Below are 8,471 nucleotides of genomic sequence, written 5' to 3'. Positions count from 1 at the left end.
TATAAGGGTGAAGAGAAGATGGTATCATTACTGTCATTAATGCGTACTTTTCATCTTGTACTTCTGGATTAAGTTTAAGAAAATGTGCTTCATTAAACATTGCAACTGCTAAATTTAGATTTGTGCAGGAGGATATGTATGAAGATGGATACATTAAGTCTGAAAGGAAGAACTGTCTTAAATGTTGAATGGGTTAAAAGAAAAGAAAGAGGTGTATATCAACCTATTTTTATTTTTAAGCGGGTGGGAGAATGTCTTTTTGTAAATTATGTGTGTGTACAACTGGATAGAAGATATTAGGAATTTGCAGCAAAATGCATGCAAGAAGTGAAATGTTGACAAAAATGTCTAAAAAAACAAAGATCCTTTGAAATGATAGTCTCACTCTCGGCATAAGCCATTAGGAAACAATTGTAGTAATGGCTGTTTAGTGTAAAAGCATTCAAATTGTTGCACAAGTAATTTTCTGTTTAAGATAAATCTTGTATATGATTTTCATTTCCTGAACACCATTACAGTCATGGCAAATTAATGAGTGAACATTTCAAACATAACATAATCATGATATCCCTACAACACACCTTCCTTGAAATAAATGATGAGAAATATTATTACAATATACTTACAATAAGAAAAAAAAAATGTTCATTTTTTGGGCACTAATTGCATATCACACAAAATTTGTGAAAATTTCCACTTGTACACTAGTTGGAAGTTCATGCAGATAGCAATTGCTAACAATTTCGATTGGCTGATGCTTTGATCATCAGTTACAATTCCTTGCAAATATTTAAACCATGAATTTCTAGCTCTTGGATAGGGTAGGGTAATCGGTACAAAGTGTGCCTGCTTTAGTCATCTTCTTGCTTCTTTTGTCTTCAGCAGTTTACATAACTGCATTTTAATATATTACCAGTTTCCAGTTGGCAAGGTAGAACTTTGCTACCTATAGCCTTTTTGAAATGACCTCTTAGTTGTTCTGATTGTAAAGCATTCATTTGCATTAAGTCATAGTCCATTAAGAATGTAAAAACAAAACAAAAATACTTAAAAAAAAAACAAGAAATGTGCTTGGTTGAGTATATGTCAGTGCAACTCAAATTTTTTTTAATGAAGTATTTTCTTGCCGCTATGTTTTTAGGCATTATACATTAGCTTTCTTGACCTGTCACTCATTGAATCACACTCAACTAATTTTCTTTTGATTTCGCCACGGATTGTTCTGATGCTTGGTTAACAGCCAATTTAGGACAGTAGATTATCCTTTTCTATCACATGATCACCAACAGAGAGTCTTTTTTCTCTTCCTCCATTTTTATGAAAAAATTAATAGCAATTGTTTTGTATATTTGCTTGACAACATATTTCATATACACTTGTAGCTGTATACATTATATGCCTTTGGATGCTATGGGTTAGAATGCAATATTTATGTATATGTGGAGGATGAAGAATGATATACAATAGTGCCTTGTTTTCTCTTTGTATGTGTATCAGGAATAAAGATGTAGACATAGTCTTAACACTATTCTTCCATTTTCATTGTTAGCTTATCAAGGCTTCAAAAATGTTTCAGCTCATAGTTTCCAGGATTATTCTGTAGATGGTTTATTATGTCTTGACATTTGTGGTTGTGGTTTAATGTAATGCTGTGCTAGTTACTGCTGTAACCTTTCCTTCCTTATCTATTTACTTTTTTTTTCTTCTTCTTCTTATTGTTGTTGGTATTGTTATCATTACTGTAATTGTATTGAGCTGCTTTACAAGATACATTTGGCAGGAATATGTGAAAGGAAGAAATCTGTTTTTGATACACCAAGTATCATTGTATATGATCCGCCAGAGCCTTTTTTCCTTTGCAAATTTTGTGTTTTGTTTGAAATTGTGGATGTTGTTGTTGTTTGTAATTCTGCTTTTACTGGTCTCAACACGAATGTGCAGTTTCATATATCCTGAAACAACTGAAAAGACTTGCTCTAACAAGTTGGGGTATATGTTTTGTGATAAGTTTTCAGGGATATTCAGTTTTTACTTATAACTAACCCTAGTTTAATGAATGCACATTTGATGATTATTGTCATGAGCAGCCCTTGTGATACTGTAAAATGTCAGCAAGGACAGAATTTTACTCTTCAGTAGAGACTGCTGTGTGTATTACATAGATCTGCCTCTACTGCTTTATGTAATGATATTTATTGTATCTAAGAGTTACAATGATTATCAGTTGTATTCCACCCTTATGTTGTACATGTTAATCACGACTGCAAACATTTTTTCTGTGCTGTTGTGTAAAGCAAGACTTGAGGATTTTAAAATTGATCTATGCATTTGATTTGATTTTTTTTTTTCAGAGCAGTTTCTTGCAGTTTTTTTCACCAAGAGAATATCGTATTGAAGAAGCATTGTTCACAATATGTTTGACCCACTTCTTTGGCATCTAGCCATGGTGTTGTAACAGAATAATAAAAATGCATGTCCAGCACAGGTCTGGTTCTGCTCGAAGTTCCCTGGAAACTTATCATGCTTTTATACATACCAAGAGTGCTTAATTTGAGTGATGAATTACAAACATGATTGCAATTAAGATTTGTATCATTGTTCATTCTCATGAATGAGGAAGGCTTCACAGATTCTGCCGTTTTGAATTTCAGAGTGAGGAGGTGTGGCTTCTTACAAGTTCTCATCAATTACTCTTGAGCCATCTTTCTGCGGGAGTGATTAGAAGGTGACCGTAACCTCCACTCCCCCTCCCCCCCCCCAAAAAAAAAAAAAATGATTGGAGTTCAATAGCATTCATACTGTTGTTTCATTGGGTAATTTATTAAAATCTTAATTTCTTTATCAGGAAAATGGTTCTTAGCACCGTAAATCCTACCTTAAAAAAATGCAAGTTTAGCCTGCTTTAAACTAATTTGTATATGAGAGCTCCATGTTATTTTCTGGTGTGGTCTACTAACTTAAGAGAAGTATGGTATATCTAATACGTTGCTGTAATTTTCACTATTTCAGATGAATAAATCAAAATCAGTCAATTTAAACTTGATGTACATTTGTTTGAAGAAGATGAACATCTTGAAGTAGAAAGTTTTGGTAAAGAGAGTTTTTTTTTATTTTTTTTTAATTTGAAACATTCTATTGAGGTACTTGGCACGAGTGAAGCCTAGATACAAATTCAAGCAGAAATCAAAATAAAGATTAAAATGTAGGCATTGTTTGTCACATTTTGGAAAAGACTTTTTAAGGTACGTGTGTATTACCTTGCTTTGAGTGATAATGCTTTTTACATTGGCCAAATGTATATTTGTGTTACCCAACAGCAAATTTATATGCACCTGGCAGGTGTAAAGAAGGTTTGTAGTGGCCTGAAATGTAATTAACTCTACCTATATGATAAATAATGGGTAGTGCTGGGTACCAGTATTACAAGTAGGATTTTTTTTTGAGGGGCTATGATGTATCTTTTTATTTTCAATATATATGTTTTGTCATGTCATGGTTTAATTAATAGCAAATGTTTACTCATTATTTGTGTGTGGACATTGTGCTCACAGTATGTTATATGCGATTTTCTGCCTCCCCGTATCATGCATACTGTAAAAGTGGAAATTTCTGTGGTGTTGAAATTTTTGTGCATTTTGCGTAACCAGAAACTAGTGCGAAAATAAAAGCATATGCTCCTGTACTTGATATCTTAATTCCACAGAATTGAAGACACACGAAAACTCTTCATACCCAGCCAAGAGCGAAAAATTAGCCGCGCAAATATATCCACTTTTACAGTATCTTGTTTTGTTGGGTTTTTTTTTTGTCTGTTCTTTCCAAAATTTACCCATGGTTTAAACTGAAACTGCTATATAATTTACATAGCACTTTGTATGAAGCATGTTACATATGCAAGTATTTGTTAAGTAGGATTATTGAATATTCTATTATTGTTCTTTATAAGACATGTGAGATGTAATTTTGTATCCATTGTTATTTCCATGGAAAGTACTTGTGAAAATTATTGTGTACTATGAAATATTTCTTTGTAAGATTCTTACAATATTGCAAAGCTATTTTCTCACATTTGTATGAATTGTGAAATGTAAGTTTTTCCATATTCTGTGCACTTTGTCATCCATGTGATAACTTCGAGTGCTTTCATTAAAAGTTATGTGAACAGCTTGATCTTGCCTGTGTATATATTTTGATTGTAGATATTTTTATTGACATATTGAAACCATCAGAAAAATTATAGCTCTCAATAATATCACTATACATGTGTCTATGAATATTTATGAATGAGCCATCCATTATACCAGTTATCAACAAAGGCATTTCTCCATGATTTTTTATCTAGGTAGAATACAGTCAACCTTGCATAGGCCAAGGTGGACTGAAGAAATAGCCTCAACTTATAGAAAATTTGACTTATGAGGGATTAAAATCAATAGAATATAAGAGAAGAGAACTTGAAAAGACCTTCGAATTTTCAATAGGTGATTATTTTTACTTATGCGAGGTCGACTTCTTAAAGCAAGGTTGACTGTACTGTATATCAAAATAATATTGTACAGTGTAGATTGCATGTACTACTTTCCAGGGAATGATGGATATATTTTTTCAATGGATAACACAGAAAGCAGTAAGCACACGTGCTGTCATACAGATGCAGTGTGTTCTTTTCATGAATTTTACAAGCCAACTATCATTCACAAAAATGAACAACCTACAAATAATTGAAGGCTCCTCAATAGCACAAAAGGTTCTGCGCATTAGTATTTGTTGGAAGTCACTGTATTTTTTTCTTTTGAAAGTGACGATACATTTTGCTCATTCTGTCAAAGTGGGTCAATGAAATTAGGTATATATCTGATATACATAAGAGTATTGATTTTTCAATCAATGTATATCTTGCAAGTCCCACTTCATGAAATGTTTATACAAAATATGGTGAATATACCAATATAACAAAAGCAAATATATATTTACCATAATCAAATCTTTTGAGTTATATATACACACACACACACACACACACACCCACATACAATGCAGCCTCTATTAGATGTACTTTTGCATTTACATACTGATATAATTATATTCCTCTCTCTCTCTCTCTCTCTCTCTCTCTCTCTCTCTCTCTCTCTTTATGTTATACTAGTACAGTAGTTGTCTTGGCTTTTTAGTCTTGTACATTTTTGTATTGATCTTACCATGTAGGTAGACCACAATCTTTGTCCAGCCTCCAAGTACATGTATGTATGGTTTCACATACATGTAGTTGTCCTAGCTAGTGGCAAACTATTATCAGGTCTCGATGAATATGATAGAAATCATGCATGATTGGCGGTTAACTTCATAGTTTTGCTCAAAGATCTGATTTAAGATACTAATAGAATCTTCGAATACTTGTCATCGTGGTCTGTGTCATTTGTAGCATTACTGCTACGGTATCGCGCCGTGTGCTTTGAACATGGATTGCCGTCTTGAAAATGTTACATTTGATTGGTTTGTTAAGGAAAGGGGGCGTAGGGCGCGCATTTCGTCTGCCTAAATACTTGACTGCCATTGGTTGTTTGACGTACATCGAAATGACGTTTGGGGTCATCTCTTCATTTATATATGCAAATTAGGTATGCAGCTAAATACGGGAGTGAAGAAGGCCTTGTCAGCTTCGTGCTAATATCTTACGGAATCTTTAACATCGGATAAATTTCACCGGTAATGATTCATTTTTTCAGTTTTGTTCAAGTGTGGAAATTTACTGTTCTGTGAAGTGTATTCTTGGGAATATTTTGTTCAGGATTGCCTGTGAATATTATCTGCTGGTATTGTGAGCGTAGATCGTTGGATCTCGTCACCGGAGTTTCGCGTAGTAAACCCCACTGCTTGCGAGGTTCCACCGTACACGACCAGCTGGTCGAGTGATCAACCAGTTCTTGTTTTCCTTCATATTTTTATGTTTGCCAGAAAGTTTGCCGTAGCTGTGGTAAATTCCATTCCGCAATCCAATTTTGTAAACACCAGCCTTCGAGAGGTAGTTTTGTCACTTCACACAGGTGGTAAAATATCGCCAGAAAGTCAATGTTTTGATGATCAGGAGGGTGGTATTCGACCGGATTGTACAGGTAAGCCCGTTTCGAAAATGCGTGCCGTTCTTACCATGTCCAAAGTAAATCGTCCTACGTTGTTCTTCGCAAGCTATTTTGCACTCACTTTCTACTAAGTGAATGTCTAGTATGTATGTATCTAATAGGTAAGTATCTCAAGGTTTTGAAGTGTAATATAATGAATGTATTCCAAATCGCTTTCACTCGAAATGCTTTTCTCTCTGATGTTTGCTGTGCCCCAAATCTGATACGGCGTGTAGTAGATGGACGCAAAAGACGCACAACGTATGCACATTTTCACAATGGGTGAATGAGAATGATTGTACGCAGGACAGCACAGATCAGTAGGTGCGCGATTTTCGAGTGTTGTATTCTGCTCTCTGGGCTGTGAAAATTGGAGATATGCGTACATTACGTACTCTCAAGTCTAAGGATCATGTTATGTACTTAGGTGAAGCTTAAGACACTGTATAATGCTTGTTATTTGCAATCCAATTGACAAATGCATAATGTCTTTTCAAAACGGAGCTGATTACGGCTTCCTGGTTTTTCTTGGATTTTGTTTATCGGTTGAAACCATTTTGAATCTGCAGGGGTGTTATATCAAATCAGCTTTTCAGAGGGAATTGAGCTCGTGTGCAACTTATCATTTTAGAGATTTATTCTTCCCAATAACATGAGGTGGAAAAAAAAAAGGTTTGTTGTAGTCATGTTTCTATTAGATTAGGAGTATTTTGTGCAGCACATTGATATGAAGTGTAAGATGATATATAACCAATAAAATGCTACTCTTATTCGCTATACCTGTACTAAAATGGTTCATGCTTGCTCAACCTGATGGTTTGCGTCGGCCATATTTGACACAGCAACAACTATGCTGCTGACATCAACGAGTGCGGCAGGCAGATTTAGAGACTTAGCTTCCCACACAGTTTTATTTTTCTAAGAGATTAACCGGCATTGTATATTCATACTTTGAAAGATTATTAGAAATTTACAGACTTCTATGAACATTTCAGACACTGGTGAAAATAGCAGTAGCTTTAGGACCTACTAAATCTGTGCTCATGTTAGATATTTCACATTATCTAGTCAAGACTGTAGTGTACAAGTGGTGCAAGTATTTTATAAGTGTATGCACCATCTGTAACGTTAGGAGTAAAATGATCTAGCCTGTTCAAAAAGGGCCATGTTGTTACATGTACAGTGTAGGCTGAGTATCATCATGACATGGCACAAATGGTAGAGCATTAGTCAGGGAATGTACTTACAATAAGTGGGTTTTTTTCCTTCATCAATTCTATGAAACATGAATGAGAAAGTCTTCAATACTATTACTATGTTGATTTGACCAAGTACTGGTACACATGTGTACAATGTAGGCCCTATGTATGGTACATGTCATATGTACAACTACATGTACACTGGGACTCATGGGAGTGTACTGTACACTGGGAGTGTATGTAGACCCTACAGCCTGTACATTATATTCAATAGTCCTTGATGTAGGTGCTGTTTCTTTGTACATGTAGATTTAACACAGATTTGCTGGAGTGTTAGCAATAAAATTAGACAGCTGGTGGGACCATACCGCAGCCTAGGCCTACAATGTGCATATCATCCTCTGGGTTCTTCATGTTACCAGTGCGATGATAGTGCAAGTTTCTGTGAACTGTTTAAAGCTGTTATATTCATGAGGGTTTAATTTTCGTTAATTTCACGAATCATGGTTAGGTCGCGAATTTAAGAACGAGAATGTTGCCATGTGCTAGGGGAATAGTGCATTTTTGATAGCGTCAGTGCCGAAAACATCTCTCTAAAATGTCTGTAACCTCATTTGCGAAAATATCTGTACTTGAAAATAGCAGCTTATACAGTATCAAAGGGCTTCTCATTAAGAGTTGAATGCCTGACACCAGGGATGGTTATTTGCAGGGTGAAAATGTAATATTGTTAATATACAGTTTCATACAAGATTGCTTTTTGTAACAGAGGTATAATTTATATATTAGGCCTACAAGCCATCTAGTGGCAATATCATTTGTAATGAAAATATGCTGGCCAGTAGCTAGTGACAGGAAAAGGAGCCAAGATTTGCAAAATTAAAGTGCTCATGAAAGCTCTTTTATAAACTGTATATTATGCATTGAATTCCAGTGGCAATTCGCAAAAATTGCTTGTGGCAAAAAAGGCTGTCGTCTCCAATTTGTGAAAATTTCATGCCACCAGAATTTCTTGCTTTGCAGTACACTTTGTGAATAATGTGTGCAAATGGTGCCATGTGCAAGAGAATTATTGTGGAGACCTCATTTGTAATCAACTATTTCCCTATGACACTTAAATTACTGTACATTATTTTATACATGTTGTGCTCAC

General features: G+C 34.9%; 1 protein-coding gene across 5 annotated transcripts in view; it reads left to right on the top strand.

Annotated features, from left to right (window-relative positions):
• Positions 1 to 5,613: 5,613 nt before the first annotated feature.
• The window catches only part of LOC140237718 (paired amphipathic helix protein Sin3a-like), a 34,118-nt gene continuing 31,260 nt past the window's right edge, over positions 5,614 to 8,471 (top strand). For 4 of the 5 annotated variants that reach the window (XM_072317644.1, XM_072317642.1, XM_072317643.1 and 1 more), the window contains exon 1: positions 5,614 to 5,706. The gene's annotated coding sequence lies outside the window, so the exon portion shown is untranslated. Of the gene's footprint in view, positions 5,707 to 5,745; positions 6,114 to 8,471 lie in introns of those variants that run through there. The other variant, XM_072317641.1, reaches the window with a different exon arrangement.

This window comes from Diadema setosum, chromosome 14 (assembly GCF_964275005.1).
Source record: "Diadema setosum chromosome 14, eeDiaSeto1, whole genome shotgun sequence".
NCBI lineage: Eukaryota > Metazoa > Echinodermata > Echinoidea > Diadematoida > Diadematidae > Diadema > Diadema setosum.
The sequence above is the reverse complement of the archived record's forward strand: the minus strand, read 5'-3'. Positions and strand labels throughout refer to the sequence as shown.